This window comes from Catharus ustulatus, chromosome 13, assembly GCF_009819885.2.
Source record: "Catharus ustulatus isolate bCatUst1 chromosome 13, bCatUst1.pri.v2, whole genome shotgun sequence".
In the NCBI taxonomy this organism is placed as follows: domain Eukaryota; kingdom Metazoa; phylum Chordata; class Aves; order Passeriformes; family Turdidae; genus Catharus; species Catharus ustulatus.
Genome location: NC_046233.1, coordinates 10,894,486 through 10,911,752, shown reverse-complemented (window position 1 = coordinate 10,911,752; position 17,267 = coordinate 10,894,486).

Here is a 17,267-nt window from a genome sequence, read left to right as displayed (position 1 = left end):
AGCATGTCACCCACAGGCAGAGAGAAATAAGGGGAAAACTTGTGTGCCTGTTCTGCAGCTGGGCTGTAGCATGTCAGCCTGATCCTGTATTGAGTAGGTTTGCAGCTGCCTGTTACTCACATCCACAACACAGGCTGATCCAGCTCACTGGGGCTTTGCCAGGCTCTCCTGAAAAAAAAAAAATAAGGGAAAAGGTATTTATTTATAACTGGCTTATGAGATGGAAAAGTGGTTTCTATATTTAATAGAAAGTGTTCCCAGCAGATTAACCCTGGTAGTATTAGGTTTGGGGGCTTGTTTAGTTCTATTTGAGCATTAACTACTATACTTACCATATTTCCAGGTCCAATCCTCCACAGCGTGAAGTCCCATAGAATAACTGTTTGCTGCTTAGAGAGAAGATAGTTTATTCTCAACCTGTCAGAAGATCCAGACTTAGAATTGTACAGCCAAGTGGAAAGGAAGACAGTAATTTTCAAGGTTTTTCTGAGTTTTTATTTGATATTTGAGAAAGAGAACTGGTGTTTGAATACACTCGATGTTTGTGCTGCAGCCATCGGTACCACACGAGCCCCTGTCCTGTGATCCTGTAGTAAGATCACTTCTGCCTTTTGAGCCCGAATTCAAGGGCAGGCTCCCGCCTAAACAGCAAGTTTACAAACACTGCATAAGATCTTCTGGGGGATGTCCAGTCCAAAGCAAGTTTGAGCACGTGTTCCTCAGTAGCTGCACGCAGGGAGGCGATGCAGCAGCTGCGGTGCCCACGTGCAGAAAACAGCTGGATGCAGACAGGCAGTGCACTCATGATGCTTCTGGAGCTGCCCTGCCAGCACCTCACAGCGTCCCTGCAATCAGTCTCCTGCCACCATAGCACAAAGGCAAAAGACACTGTGAGAGAAAGGCTGTCAAAGTGGGTGCAAACTGAGGGAAATAAGTTCCTTACACAGATAATCTCTGAGTTCCAGCCTGGGGAGATTACATTCTTCACATTTGCATCACCATTTCTTCTTCAAAGGTATGCAGTGCATGATCCCTCTACCCTGCTGTGAGCTGCTGTGCCAGGCTGTGAAAAAAGCCCTGCTGTAACATTCAGTCCCAGACGTGGGTACATTCCAGGAGCAGGAGACACTATTTCTGTGTGTTTGCTTCCACCCTGTCCAGCTGAGCTTATTTTGAAACTGGCTTTCTATTTGTGAGAGACTTCTGGAGGTACTTGGCTGAAACACACACATAGATCTCCCTTTACAACTTAGGCTGCATGAAGGAAACTGAGACACAAGGAGCTCTAATTAAACTCACACAAAGCTATAGACATATCTGTAGAAGACTACAAGTAGAAAAACACTCTGTAACCCCTGGATTGCATCACTTTTCATTATTCCTAACCTCTTGCTCTCCAGACCCTCTCCCTAATAATGAGGAACATCTTTCCAGACTCAGACTCTAATCTGGAGTGTTCATATATCCCACCATGCAAAGAGAACTCATCCTGTAATGGCAAACCCAGATACTCTGTCAAAGTAGTTTAGAATTCTGATTACATGCAAGTGTGTATACATGGAACATTACAACATCAGAGATATGCATAATTCTAGGAAATCTTGGTTTTTTCCTTTCATTTGCAGCCTGGACAAAGGGAAAAGGCTGCATGCTCTTGCTTGTGTGCCAACACTCATTTGGTGCAGGGAAATTCTCAGTTCCTGAATGCAAGAAATGCATGGTGAGAGGGGCCTGCCCATGGGTGTACAACCCACATGCTGCCTCCAAGTCTCAAACCAGCATGCTGAGAGTAGCCATCACATGCCTTGGCTTTTCAAAAACCTGTGCCTACATTACTCAATCCCCTCCACACCCCTGGCCACAGGGAGAGCCATTGCTTGCCTGTATCAGCAGAGAGAGGTTTATATAAAATGCAGGGCCCTATTGGTTCAGAAACTATGAGCAGCCATAGCACATGATATATGCTAAGTAGCTCTTCAATCTGTTTACCAAAAGCTTTCATATGATTCTGAAGGATATTGGCAGTGCTGGGCACTTCAGAGGCAGCAGAGCCCAGCTGTTGAAAAAGCAGCTTTGGAGGAGGCAAAGCAAAACTTACATTTGTATGTGCTGCTGGTTTGAGCAGCATTTTAGTCTCCTGTGTCTCAGCCTTCTCATGTATGCTAGCAGGATAATTACAGCTAAGAACTGAGCACAGTCTGTGGTAAAGCTTTCTTAAACATTTGGGTGATAAAAGCTGCTGACAACATTTATGGATTTTCATTCCATTAGCAGTTAGCTTCTGCCACAAATAGGACCCAAACCATCTGATATCTTAAGATGAGATCTATTTATGTATCTGTGTGCTAAGCAAAAAAACAGAGTCCTTGAAATGACAGACAAACAGGTTTCTCTGTGTGGAGAGCCAAGCTGCTAAGGAGAACCAATCTGCTGAGCACCATGTGTTTAATGTTCTCCTGTGCCTCAGGAGACAGACGCTGGTGAATGGACACTGCCTTGCCTTGCCTGGAAGCTCTGACCTGGCAGCAAAGTGGTTTGGAGTAATGGGAGCCATAATGAGCATGTGAGCCCTGAGCTTTCCATATTTGTGGGGTGTGTGGAGCCTGTGGCAGCACTGTCAGTAGTACATTACACCCTGTGACCTGCCTGTGATAATAACACTGAATGAACGGTGACATTAAGGCCACAGGCAAATGTTTTGCAGTGAAGGTAATAATTTAATGAACTTTTGAAAAATTTGCAGCCTTCCAGAAAACTCTGGGAATGAGCTTTAAAACAACTTCCTTCCCATCTATAACACCAAGGGACTATCACTCTAACTGAACAAATACCATGTCACAAGTACCAGAGAGAGTCTTGTGTACAGGTGCAAAAAAGACCTTGCTGAAGGTCTCCTTACTTTTCAAATTACTATATAATCAAATATACCTCATTAGCTTGAACTGGAAGAGCCCTCAAAGCCATTTGCAGTTTTTTCAAGCAAAGTGATGTAAAAAAAGGTGAATGTTCCAACCTTCCACAAACAGAGCACTTCCTACAACATCCTTTTAACACAGTCAGTATCTTGTCACTGTCAGAGTTTAGTTATGTCTGCAGATTTACTGCATCCTCCCTTCTCTTCCCTTGTGCACTTCAACATCCTCTGGAATTTTTTTGCTTTATTTTGTTGTTCATTAATACATTAGTTTAATTACCTATGTTGAAATGCTAACAAGCACCCAGAAAGACATGGTAAATTTGTTTCAGCTTAGGAAGAGCTTTCAGATTACAGAGAAAATGAAGCATCAGGCCAGCATGCCTCCAATAATTGAGATCTTTACAGGCATAAACATCTATACACAGATAGCTGCAGCAGAGGATGGATGAGAAGGCTTTTAGAGTTGCCTTCCCACTCCAGTTTGTTAATTAGCTGTGATAAACATCAACTATCCACTCTCTGACAGTAATGAAGTATAAGTAACTAGAGGTACATCCTTTGGTATTTTATAAATTGCAGTTAAATGTGTCTTATTCTCAGACACTCAACTGAGTTGCTCTGGTTTACTGAGCTACTGCACATCAGCTGAGCTACATAAATCTTTGCTTTTCATAGATAAGGGGGGAAATGTAAGCTGTGAGAACTGTTAGCCCAGATGAGTAATGCCTAAAGCCCCTGACTGCACATGTCAAAATTGAAACAGGCTGAATCATACCCATTAAACATTAGGAAGACTAGAGAGCCAGGGAGCAAATCATCAAATCCATCTTAAACACGTCTCTTCAGATGGGACCCAGTAAAAATGCTCGTTGTTCTCTGCTGGCTACAAAGGAATCTGCCTTAAACATTGATTTTTAAAGTAAACAGACAACATGAGTCTTGGAAGAAATGTTCAGCACTAAACAAAACCTAGTAACACTGCCCACCTCTCTGCTTGTACATGGATGTGCTGCTTTTGGATAAACAAGGAGGAAAAGACAAGGAGGAAAGCTTTCTTCTCAGACTGCAGTGAACACAGCATCCAGGTGGCTTCAGGGTTCAAGCCTGTGACTGAGGTGGATTTCTTCTCATCTGGTTAACTACTCTTTTGGCAGAACTGCTTATCTCAGCCCTGCAGCTATGCAGGGAGGTTTGCATTCACAGGAACACTGTGAGAGCCCCTCAAGGGAAAGCTGCCCAGCATTTTCCCACATTACAGCCTTAATCCTCAAAGTTCACACCAAGTGCCTCAGCTCACTGCTCTTTTGCACGTGGCAATGGATTCTGTGCAAGGAGGCACTGAAATATGAGTGTTTAGCATTCCTTTTCTGACGTTGACAATGTGATCCTTTTAGAGCAAGGAAAAAGTAAAGCCTGTGATGAGATACACTGATATGGTTTGGTAGAGTTTCCCAGAGTAAAATATAGATCACTGGGTCTTCCTTGTCACACAGCAGTTTTGCTTGCTAGTATCTGCCCAACATCCTGCCCTGTCCCAGGCAGCAGAAGGTTCACTGACTGCCTCTGTCTACCGACACTCCATCCTCTCCACAAGCACTACAGACACTGCCATAACATGATCATTGTTCAGTATGTTACTGCTTTACCTGGGCCCAAAGAAATTAACCCTCTAGCTGAAAACTCATCAGAAGATTAAAGCCTTTGGAAATGGAGGGCAAAGTTAGACAGGGGCAGAGTAGCAGTGTAGCAGAGAGCAGGCTGGAAGTCAGCATTGTCACACACATAAAAACACACACACACACAGAGAGAACATTGTCACACACACACACACACACACACACTGAGCATTGTCACACCCACACACACTGAGCATTGTCACACACACACACAAACAAACACAAACACACAAGGAGCATTGTCACACACACCCTGAGCATTGTCACACACACAGAGCATTGTCACACACACACTGAGCATTGTCACACACACACAGCATTGTCACACACACTGAGCATTGTCACACACACACACACACACAGCATTGTCACACACACACACTGAGCATTGTCACACACACACAGCATTGTCACACACACACACTGAGCATTGTCACACACACACAGCATTGTCACACACACACAGCATTGTCACACACACTGAGCATTGTCACACACACACACACACACAGCATTGTCACACACACACACTGAGCATTGTCACACACACACAGCATTGTCACACACACACACTGAGCATTGTCACACACACCCTGAGCATTGTCACACACACAGAGCATTGTCACACACACACTGAGCATTGTCACACACACACAGCATTGTCACACACAGCCTGAGCATTGTCACACACACCCTGAGCATTGTCACACACACACTGAGCATTGTCACACACACACAGCATTGTCACACACACACAGCATTGTCACACACACAGCATTGTCACACACACAGAGCATTGTCACACAGCACACACCCCCAGCATTGTCACACCACTGACACACAGCATGCCCAGGGCAGCAGCTGCTGCACAGCTGGTGCAGCCTGGCTCTGGCTCTCTGTGCCCCAAGCACAGCCACTCAGTGTGTTTTGGCACGGTGTGCAGCTGACAGTCACTCAAGTTTGGCCACAGTGCAAGTGCAAAATGAATAGAGGTGGTTGCTAGAAGCAACCTTTTTTCTCTCCACCTCCAACCTCTGTGAAATGACACAAAGGATAAAATCATCACCTTAATGCAAGGGTTCTTCAGACAGAGAACCCTGACCTGACCCCAGGCAGGACAAGGTTGCCAGATTAGATTGACTACAACCAGCTATAGACAACACTGGTTCTGGCAGAGGTCCTCATAGCACATTCTCATTAAGGACTTCCACCCTCACCTCATTCATTTCCAAACAAGTGAAAGCCTGCTGTCAGAGGGACATTAATGGCTAAAGGGATAAATGTCCTTCAGAGCATAAAATTCATTACATGCTTCCAGAAATGATGGGCTAACCTGCTAAACCATGTGCAGTGAGAACATCTAATAATGGGGTTGTGTATCCCACAGGGGTGGAAGATGGGGCACAAGACCATAACATTTTTCCCAATGGCTGAGAACAGGACATTTAAGACATTTTTAATTAGCTGTCTTCTACCTAGGTCCTTAGGAGAGGGTACAAGCTGAGGAACACTGAACTGTCCAGTTTAAGGTACGATCAAGTTGTAAATACAATCCTAGCTTGGAACTCACATGCCAGCACTCCTGTCTCCAAATCTACCCACAAACCCCCACTGATTCAAGTGAGACCAGAGACTGACCCCAGGTTGGTCACACCTTGGGTTTTCTGCCATGATAAAGATTTGCTAAACTTGGACCTCAGTTGTGGGTCAGCTTCCTAACACCACCCATGTTTGGGGAGGCTGGAGCTAGAGTTTCAGTTCTGGCCCTTATCCATGGAACTGAAAGCCAGAATTATGATAATGACAACAAAAATATTCAGCACTTCATCCTCAAAGGGTGGGGTGGATGATTCAGTCAGTGCCTAGCTTTGCAAGCTACATATGAAAATATCCTGTGGAGTTGATAGGTATATTTAGATTTATTTTTCTCTAGAGCTTCCCCTATTTCTAGATTTCCCAAACCAAATAGCAGCTACATATATATTTTTTAAGAGCACTGTTATGATCTAGAGGCAAGTTGGAGGGGAGGTGTGAATGGATAGTCCTGCAGTGATCACTTTTTACTTACTGTGTGGCTTTCTGAGCAGTTCCTGTGTGTCTTTTTACCCTCCTGCTGAGGGATTTGGCTGGAAACATCCTCATCAGCCGCACTGCCTCCTTGATTGTTGGAGGCATTTCCTTGGTGACCAGAAAGTGGCACAGAGGAGTAATTGAACGTGAAGCCTTTAAAGGGCTGGCACAATCCCAGTGAATGAGTGATCAGAAAAGCCACTCTACTGAGCAGCCTGAGAGGAAGGAGCATTTTGCAAAGCAACCAGACTGGGAACAGAGGCTCAGGTTTTTTAAGACGGAAACTTCTTGTCCAGAGGATCAAAGTAGGTGCATAAAGAAATACAGAATGTCTCAGAGTGCAAGAGATCCTTAAGAAGATGCTTCCTTTCCTTCTTGGCTCAGAAAGGGGAGTTTTGCTCAACCCACATCACACTGCTTTTATTAAGGAGCTGATCTTGCTATGTGCTCAACAGCTTTGGCTTTCACACTCATCAGTGGCTGGAGGTCACACAGTGTTTTGCAGGAACATATTCTGTGGCAGGCTCAGGCTCCAAAGTGTTTGGTGTCCAGTCCTTTCTTTGCTCTTAAACATGTCACATATCTATTTCAAAAAGGGCACATCACCCTTAGGATTTTTCTCAGTGCAGAGAGCTGTGCTATGTGTTTATTCTCCAGTGCACTCCTGTGGAACACAAACACACTGTGGGCTGGAAAAACCTCACAATGCTCTTTGTACTTTCTTCAGCTCAAGACCAACGGGCTCTTCTACTTATATCAGAGCCCAGTCTGGATAAATTGAAATAATCTCCTGAAGTACCCTTCTTTGGCAGGGTAGTTTAAGAAAGCCAAGTCATTCCTTGGGAGTGATTCTTCCACTCACTGTTCCACATGGAAACTACGTCTTCCCTTATATTTTCTCATGGGCATGAAAATCTAGATTTGAAGACAGACATTTCTAAACACAGAAAGTCACTCTGACCATCCCTACACCAGGAAAACCACCTGCCTGGAGAGCTCATTTAATCCTGGAAGCCTCCTGGAGGGCTCCAAAACTTTTTCAAATGTTGTGAAATGAAAAACTGAATGAAAATCCTAAATACTTATTGTTTAGGCTGCAACACAACTCCACCCCAGCTCTAGGAAAGTCATGCTTTGCCTGCTCTACAGAGATATTTCAGAGATGTTTTTCTGGAGGCTCAGACACTAAGAAGCATGAAATAAGACACTTGGAAGTGGCAACTCAATTCCATCTTCATCAGTAACAGGGAATTAGCTGCTAATGGCTAATAGCTGACTGTAATTACAAATTAAGTATATTAATGAATGAAGATGAAAAACATGAGAGCCTTCATATGCAAAACTATCCAAATTATACAGTCCTTTCTGTTTTCCAAATAGTCAGTCAGCAATCTCACAAAAAAGGCTGGTAATAAAAGAGATTTCTGCATTTCATTGTTTCTACAGGTTCCCAGGAAAAGCAGCATGGTTTCCCCAGAAGTCCAGGGCTGCATCTGAAGCCTAATTTACCTTCTTGCAGCTGAATCAGCAGTCTGGGCCAATAGCTGGGACAACATGTCATATCAAACAGTAATAAACCTGAAGTCTGATGGTAAAGTTGATTGACAAAGAATTTTCTTGTTCTATGGGTATCACCAGAGTAAAAGCACCTCTCAGAAGAGAGATCCTCCTGCTCTCTCCAGACAGTTTCATGTGGCAGGGAGAATAACCAATCTGTTTATTTTCTGATCTATTCACCACCTCTTCTCAAAGGCTGTTCTGGCAGGATGGCACTTTTCTGTACATGTGGGAGCACAGGCTGCAGATCCCCCTTTTCTGGAGAGATTCAGAGCAAAGAGGACTTTGGTGCCACTAAATGTCACTGTGCAGTTTGGGAGCCTCTTCTCTGCAAGGACAGCAATGAACTCTTGGCTGCTCTTCCACCACTGGTTCCCTAATAGCAAAACATAAAATTAATCAGAATATTTCCCATGCTTATTTTCCATGACACCACTGCGGCCCAAAGCATGATCTCATCCACACTCTCTAGGAATAGTTAGACAATAACTCAATTGCTTAAAACACAGGCTGGATCATAGGGTGGTAAGAAAGGAATTGGATGGATTGTTCCCAAGTGCCCAGACTCCAGGGGATTTGGGAACTAGTTTGAGTGGTAGCACCAAAAAAGGGAAGCTCAGGATGTGGAGAGAAAGACAAGAACAAAGCCTGTGACTGAGCTCAGTAAGCAGTTGGAACCTGACAACTGCCATTAGTGCCACTGAAGGGAAAGAAAGCCCCTGTGCACTCACACAAGTTTCTTCTTGTTGACACGATTTTCATGTACCACGAGCTCCCTGGCTCTCTCCAGGGGCTGGCTCACATCATTCCTCACAGACTTGCCTGAGCCTGTATCAGACAAACTCCCTCTCTCCATCCTCCTTTCACACCCACTCCTTCCTTTGCCTTCCTGCCACCTCTCTGCCACCCTTTTTTGCAGCACCATCTGTCCTGAATGGATTTGTCTGTTTTTCCTCAAACCAAGTTCTTCCTGAGAAGCAAGTACACAATTTAAGCGAGTCCAAAATCAAAAGCAAGGTAATGATAAAAGAAAACACATCTTTCTGACTGCTCCTTGTTCAGAGTTCCCACCTGGCAAGCATTTTCAACTCATTGCCAGAGGATTGTTTCATCTGCTGGATATGCACTTCATCTTTCTTTGCTGGATATGCCTTTCACTCCACAAGCCAGTTCTTCCCCAGGTGTCTTTCACGTGAGGTGTTCCATGCCAAGTGACAAACTGCAACCTTTGTGTGAGGTAGTGGCAGCTGTTCAGAGAGAGCAAGCTTGGAAGCAGCAGGTTGGGAGGAAAAGTGCAGGAAAAGTTTTGAGATAGAAAGGCACTTGTTTGAATCCCTTCCATCAAACTCCAAATGCCTTCAGTGATGAGGGGGGAAATAAAAACCAAAACCAATAAATACTCTGCATGCCAGAACTACAGCCAGTGATAGTCAGCACTGCCATGACTTCAAACCCAGCACAGACCCTCCCTCACCCCTTCCATGGGCAAAGTCCTACAAAGTGCAGATCCACAGACACACAGGACACCTTTATCCTAAATGCAGAGCAAAAGAGATCCCAGCTGAAATAAATCAATGTATGGCTCCAGTGGTGCAGTGTAAATTTGCACCCATTTTAAACTTGCATTAAGAAGTGCATGTTATATAAAATAAATCTCAAGAAAGGGATTTTCAGAAAACAAAATCAAGCCAAGTTACAGCCAGCTTCTCAATTCCCTCAGCACCCTTTCTTAGGCAGCTTTCCAATTAATGTCAATGAAAGTTTTGCCTGAGTAGTGACAAAGTAAAAATAGACTCAGAATTATCAGGATTTGACCCAGAGTCTTTAATACACAGAAATAGACAGACCCACACACCAACACACACAGAGAGGGTGAACCTCAGGAGTGATAATGAGCTTTGATTTTTCATCAGCCACAAAAATACCAGCTATGCCACCAGTACATTCCACAATAGGGCAATATTTATATTTGATCCCTGCAGTGGTTTCACACTGCACATTACATAAGCCAGTCATTCCTCATACAGTAATGGAAACAGACAGCATTTGCCATGGTTTATTTTTTGCATCAGGCCTTCTTTGCCAGGTACTCATGGGAAGCAAGGTGGCAGAGGAATGGCACTAAATTTCCCCTGTGCTGGCTCCAGGGAGGCCGTGAACAAGCAGTGCAGGGGTTTCACTCTTTTTTTGGAACTCTTGCAGGAGCTTCTGGCTCATCTTGCCCCCTCTGCATACCCAGGAGGTGTCATGTGCTACCAGTGTATTTGCTGACAGATCAAATTTGGCCCCAGAAAAGACTGATCTCTGCAGTGAGCTCCCCTCCTACCTGTGTGAAAGGGATTCAAACAATCCTGGGGGTGAGATCACCCTTCCCACAAGTGCCATTATTTTCCTGTGACTCTGCTAGAAAAGCACCACCCTGTAGAGAATGAGCTCAAAGATAGGTTGACTCCTTCACTGAGCCCTAGGCTGTGGGATAAATTTCTGGGCTGAGTGAAATGAAAATTCAATGTTATTAAAAGGAACTGGCCATTTAATATTGACACCAGCATTAACTACACAAAATAGCTACTTGGTAACCTTTTGTGAGTCCATCCACACCATACTCAGGTTATATAAAAATATGACTCTAAAACAAAACTTGGATCTGGAGTGAAGCTGCCATGGTACACTTGACTTCAGCCCTGGGTTTAGACCCACTACAAATGTGGGATCATCCAGCAACTTTGCTTGTTCTCTAATTTTTTTTTTTAATCTGTGCTTCAGGGTAAAATTTGGACAGATTATTTCCTGCTGTTAGACAGAGAGTGAAAGCTGAACTAACAAGAACTTCACAGTTGTAATATTGTTCTTTGAGTCTTTTAGAAACAGGCTGGAACAAAGGAAGCTGCCTAAGCCATGTCTCCCACACTAAAGTAGGATCACTCAAGCCTGGAATAAAAACCATTGTTGTTATCTCTGAGCACTCTGTGCACCAGGTACCAAATACCCTGAACCCCAGTGGCAGCACTGAGGAGCTGGAGCGTTTAGCCTTTGGCAGGCTGGGCCCTGAACAACACAGAACAACATCCCTGTGTCTCACCCCACACCTGCACAGTGCTCACAGCCTTGCAGAGGGCTTGGCAGGCAGGGCACATCATGCTCCACAATCTGCAAGCTGTGCCCAGTGCTGCCCGGGCAGTGCTAACATTTAACAAAGTCAGGGAAAGAACTGGGGTGGGAGAGCTCAAACATGCCCCACAGTGAGCTAGAAAGGTCTGGGAGCAGCTTGAAGGTTTTATTGGCAGGAATCATTGCTATCAGGAGGTAGCAACAGACCTTAAATCTGCCTGTTCTCTGAAACCCATGTAAGCTCTTTTTCCTGGTGCCTAATTGCTGACAAACTGTGAAGGGACACAAGGGCTGGAGTTTTATCATGTCTTCTGCTTCCAGCAAACAGGCACGATTATTTTTTGCATCCTTGCTGGAAAGAACAGAGCAGACTGTACTCCAGGACTTTGTCACCTCAGGACATATGATCACCATTCGTGTGTGTCACACTCAGACTTACGCCAGCCTGTTAGCAGAGCTGGAATAGTAAAGGCAGCGAGAGACAAGCTGCATTTCCACAACCCTCCAGCTGTCAAGAGCAGCAGAGACTGACAGAAATAAGCTGCATAGAGGAGACAGGCCAAACCAGAAATAATCCATCATGTGCCACAGTTCCCAGATTCCTCAGGATCCTTTCTGAGGAATCTGATGTCAGGCGCTGGGCATGTCAGCACGACTTGCACTTTGGTGATTTTCCATCTGTAGCTGCTGTTTCTGATATCATACAAAGGGTTACCACTGACACAGAACACTTTAGGAACAGCTGGAGGAGCAGTGGCCAACTCTCCTTTGCATACTGAAAGTATTGCACAGCCAACACCTGCAAGACACATTCTGCAAGGCTGGGAGTATCTGAGAGAGGCAAGGACAGCAGCTCCTCTGGGGTCTCACTGCTCTCGTGTGTGCTGACAGCAGGTTGAACATGCTGTGAATAGCAGGCTTAGCCCCCTCCTGGCTGACCTGCAGAGAGGTCTGAAGTCACAGAGAAGCCCCCAGAGCCCTGCAGATCCCCACTGGTGGTTATGTGACAGGGAGTGCGTGAGGAGTTGTACTGATGAGGCTCCTGAGCCACACAAACATCTTGAGAAAGACCAAGGCATTAATAAGGGGAGTCAAATAAACAGCCAGAGAGAGGGAGATTTGTAGTTCTTAGTCCAAGTGAGCTATTTTTGAAGGCAGAGTAGCTTGGAGTTTTCAATATCTGGTTTGACCAGCAAAACAGTCCTCAGAGAATGCAAGAGCAAAAGAGAACAAGGATGTTACAAAAACTCCTCCCAGCTTTCCCTGTTACAGCTTTCTAAAGATGGAGCACCCACTATTTTTACCTTTCTTCCTCCTAGAAGATCCCTTTGTTAAAAATTTTTGGAGCAACAGAAGTCCGAAACTTACATGGGTTTCTTCCCCAATAGACAGCACAGACAATATTTCTTTTCTGCCTCAAATCTGGCTATCAGTGTTGTCCTGCTCATTCCCTCTATGGCAGATGCCAAATTGCTGCAGATCTTCCATGGAACCAAACTCTGCTGCCAGCCAGTTCTGGCAGTCATAGAAAGGGAGCAGGAATCCAGAGCATGGCCCTGCCCTGGAGACATTGGTCAGCAAAACAATCCCACAGAAACTGAAGTTTGGATCACCCTGACTGCTCACATGAACATTTCACCATCACTCCTCCACTTGCTCTTTATCTCATTCCTATCTATTCACAACCATGTTAGGCACTTCAGCAAGTATGAAGACAAAAGGATCCTTGAAAGAGGTAAATTGCTATAATTAGGATTATTTTGGAATGCAGAATGCCCTCAGGAAACAAGAGTACTCATGACTATGCAGTTTCATCTCATTTCTCTTTGTTGTGGGGCTACAGCAGCACAAGCGTTAGAAAATATGGAAAGAAGGAACTCATGTTCAGAAGCAGAACACTCAAGATCATCTGGATAGACACTGAACAATGCACTGCATGAGAAGTTAGGTATTCAAGAAATGCCAGCCAACCAGAAAGAAGAGACACAGTCATATTTCTCAGCCTCATGTCCCAGCAGCTGAACTTTCCGTCCCCTTCTGTCATTTAATCCCAGCTTTTCCCAAGTCATCAGAGTGCTTCAAAGGAAACTTCACCAGAGTGCCCTGAACAGCCCTCCTGTCTCAAATTTAACACCTCTTGAGCTACTGCCTTTCATGCCATTAAAAAGGCCTTATGGGTATATTTTAGGCACTAAGTGATCGTTTGCAGCATTTACTGCAACAAGCTCACTGCTTCCTTTCTTGCCTTTATCAGGGGAAATTTGGGGTTTTTTAAAAATCTTCCTGGTCTGATTTTAAGTGCTTTTCTTCCCTTGCCCACACCCTCAACAATGTTTTGTGTTCTTCCACGAAGTCGTGCTGCCTTGTATGCCTCTCTTCTCATTCAGTTGTTGCAATTGAGTTGTTGCCATCTAGCCAGCTCGTCTGAATGGACAGATTCCTGCACAGGGCTCTGCTCAAGATGTTCTCAGCCCTCTCCCTGCCCAAGTGCACTCCCTGCTCACACAAAGAGAATTAGGTCATCTGCTTGCAAGTGTACACAACAAATGCTGCAGCAACAGATGTTCTAGAACTGTGGGCTGTTCAGTGACGCAGTTCACCATGACCCAGTTTTGAGTCATCATCTATGCCACTGGTGTTCCAAAATGTAGGAGCTTGATTTAAAAAAAGAAAAATTCACATTCATTCCATAGAAAGCTCTGTGGATGGTTCTATGGCTGAAGTGCTCGTACAGTTGAAGAGAAAAAAAGGCATTTGTGCAAAATAAGATGCAGAGCTGCAGCTGCCAGCATTGTCCAAGCCATGATGTTAATGTTTGCCACATGAGGGTTGGGCAGAGCTTCAGCACATCCTGCACAACAGCAAAAGTCCACACTTAATACAGGGGTAGCTAAGTATGGCACCGGGGATCATCACTGGTTTGTAGAGCTCAGTTCCAGCACTGTGTGCTGGTTTTGGCTGGGATAGGGTTAATTTTCCTCACCGTAGCTGGTATGGGGCCGTGTTCTGCATTTGTGCTGAAAACTGTGTGGGTAATACAGTGATGTTTTCATTAATGCTGAGCAGTGTTTGCATGAGTCAGGTCCTTTTTTGCCTCTCACCTCACCCCACCAGCAAGTCAGCTGGGGGTACACAGGAATGTGGGAGGGGACAGCTGGGACAGCTGGCCCTGCTACCCCAAGGGACATCCCACACCATGTGGCATCATGCTCAACTCACAAAACTCAAGGAGGAGTTTTGTGGAATGGGGGACATTGGGAGTGATGGTGCTTGTCTTCCCATTGCACACACGATGGAGCCCTGCTTTCCTGGGGATGGCTGAACATCTGCCTGCCCACAGGAAGGGTTAAATGAATGCCTTGTTTTGTTTTGTTTGTGTGCACAGCTTTTGGGCTACTTACTAAATCATCTCTATCTCAGTTTATGAGTTTTCTCACTTTTACTCTTCTAATTCTCTCTCCCTCCCACTCCCCCATTCCTGCTCAACAGCACTGCCATGAGATGCCAGAGCTGGACAGTTCAGCCCTCCATATCTTCATCTCTTTATTATCTCATGTATTATCAGTCAGCAGGGATGGTCACAGAAACATAGTCTTTTAGTAAAAATAAATAACAAGCTATGCTATCTGTTGTTTTGGAAACAATCCCTTCACTTCTTAATCAGGAAACAACACCCTCTGAAATCAACAGCACAACCTATTGCCACTTATTCCCAGCTGAGGGAAAGGAGCTGAGGTTCATATATTTCTAATCAACTTCACCACCAATGTTTTATTTTTCAGTGACTCACTTGGACCCAGCAGGGAATCCCAGAGGAGAACCTAAGAATGGAGATCCCATAGCATCAGCATCCTTTTTTTCAAGTAACTTCATCTAACTTTCTTCCATCCAAAGCTTTCCCCCTTTCAACAAAACTTTTCATTGGTCCAATTCTAGCTCCAAAGCCTTTCTCTTTCTCTTTCTCTTATGGGGCCCTTGTGAAAGTCTTGGACTCACCAGCACTGGGAATTAGACTGTACATGGTTGTCCTAGCACAGAACAGAGAGAACATGATGTAATTTCCATTTTTCTCCCGTTTGTGCTCTTTCAAAGCCCCAAACTACTTATGGTTTCCACGCCACGTATTCTTCTGTCCGTTGCCATGGTGCAGCCACTGGTTTGTCATTAATATTGTGGGTAACTTCAGATCCTTGACCTCAGGGCTTTCAGAGCTTTTCATGGTGTATTTTCCTCTTGATTGAATTGCTCTGCATTCCCAAGCACAGCTAAAACAAAAATAAAACACTGCTGCTTTTGAATGGTGAAAATTCATTCCACAAAGACAGGCAAGCAAAGGCTGGAAACCCATTGAAGAACAGCAGATTAAAAGGAAAACAGCCATTCTCTGCAGACGTAGCAACTGTGGCATAGATTTAAATTTACCTACAGCATCTGAGTCAAGCGATGGTCCTCAGGGCCCATGCATGAACTCAATATCTGGCACAGCTCTGATCCTAATAATATGCCATCCCACTGGAGAGGACCTCAAATCATTCCATAAATTCTCATCCACGAAGTTTCACAACAGTTTTAAGTTACTTGTTCCCAGATCACAAATTAAAAGACTGAGGTATAGGAACAGAAAGCTGAATGAAGGTGTAGCTCCTGGCTTCCCCTGCATTTGCCCTGCCTTGATCTGTGTTCTTGCCTTGGGGCAATTTGCACACCCGGGGATACCTCACTCTAACTGCAGGCCTGTGGAAATCGTTTTGTGCCTGTGAATTTTGCCCAGCTATATTATTATTTAGATAGAAATTAGTAAGTCAAATGTTGTCTGTCATTCTCTATATTCAAGACTTGAATTTACTGAGAGCAGAATTTCATCTCAAGTATTCTTTAATGCTAGTGATAATTCTCACTTCAGAAAGCAGTCCTTTGCTAAAGTCTCGGAGAGATCAGCAAGTTTACATACACTAGACAGTCTGTGGTATTCCTTATTAACAGAAGTATGATGACTATTTTTTTCAGCTTTAAGAAAACGGCCATTACCATGAAAAATGTATTAATTGTCATATGAACAGGAAACCACCAAAGCTAAACTATTCTTCAAGCAAAGAGATTTTATAAACTGCATGTACAGTAATTTCACCATTATAAGCCGCACCATTTTGACTGAAATTTTGGTCCTAACCCAAAGTGCGGCTTATAATCAGGTGCGGCTTATATATGGACAAAGAACAAAAAGTTGCTGTTTTAGTTTGGAGGACAGGTGTGTGCTGAGAAAGGCAGGAACTTCTCTTTGAAATGGAGAATGTAAACCCCCTCCCTCCAAATTATTATAATTTTGAAATCAAGGGGTTTTCAGGCAAAGATATGGGAATTAGGAATAACAGTTCTTTACTAGGGAAATTAAAATAGAAATACAGTACTACAAAGAAACAAACTCCAAACCCTGACAAAGTCAGAGTACAACCTGACACCCGTCAGGCAGGGTGTTGGCAGCAGTCCCATTAAATGGTGGCTGCATCCTCCTGCAGTGACAGATGTGATTCAGTTGGAGCAGTGCAATTTTAGGATCACTCTCACTTCCAGAGTGTCTGCTCTAGCCTCCTTCCTGGGCAGGACAGCTCAGTCCCAGACACAGCAAAGCCACATCACAATGCCTGGGGACAAAACCCTCCCTGCCACCAGCATGTCCTTCTTGCCAGAGGCTGGGAGTAAAGCCAATCCCACAGTTTCTTCCCAGCAGAATAAGGACTCCCTTTAGGATTTGCTCAGTCAAGAGGACACTCCAGCTGGCTGCACTCCCTCAGAAGCCTGCACTCCTGTGTATCCATCCTGCCAGGCCAGCCACAGCACAGCCACTCTCACTCTTGCACTGAGGCTGAGCTGGCTGTGAGATCCCTCAGGCAGCCCATTTGAAAGCCTTTCATTGGGAAGGCCAGGCACATTCCACT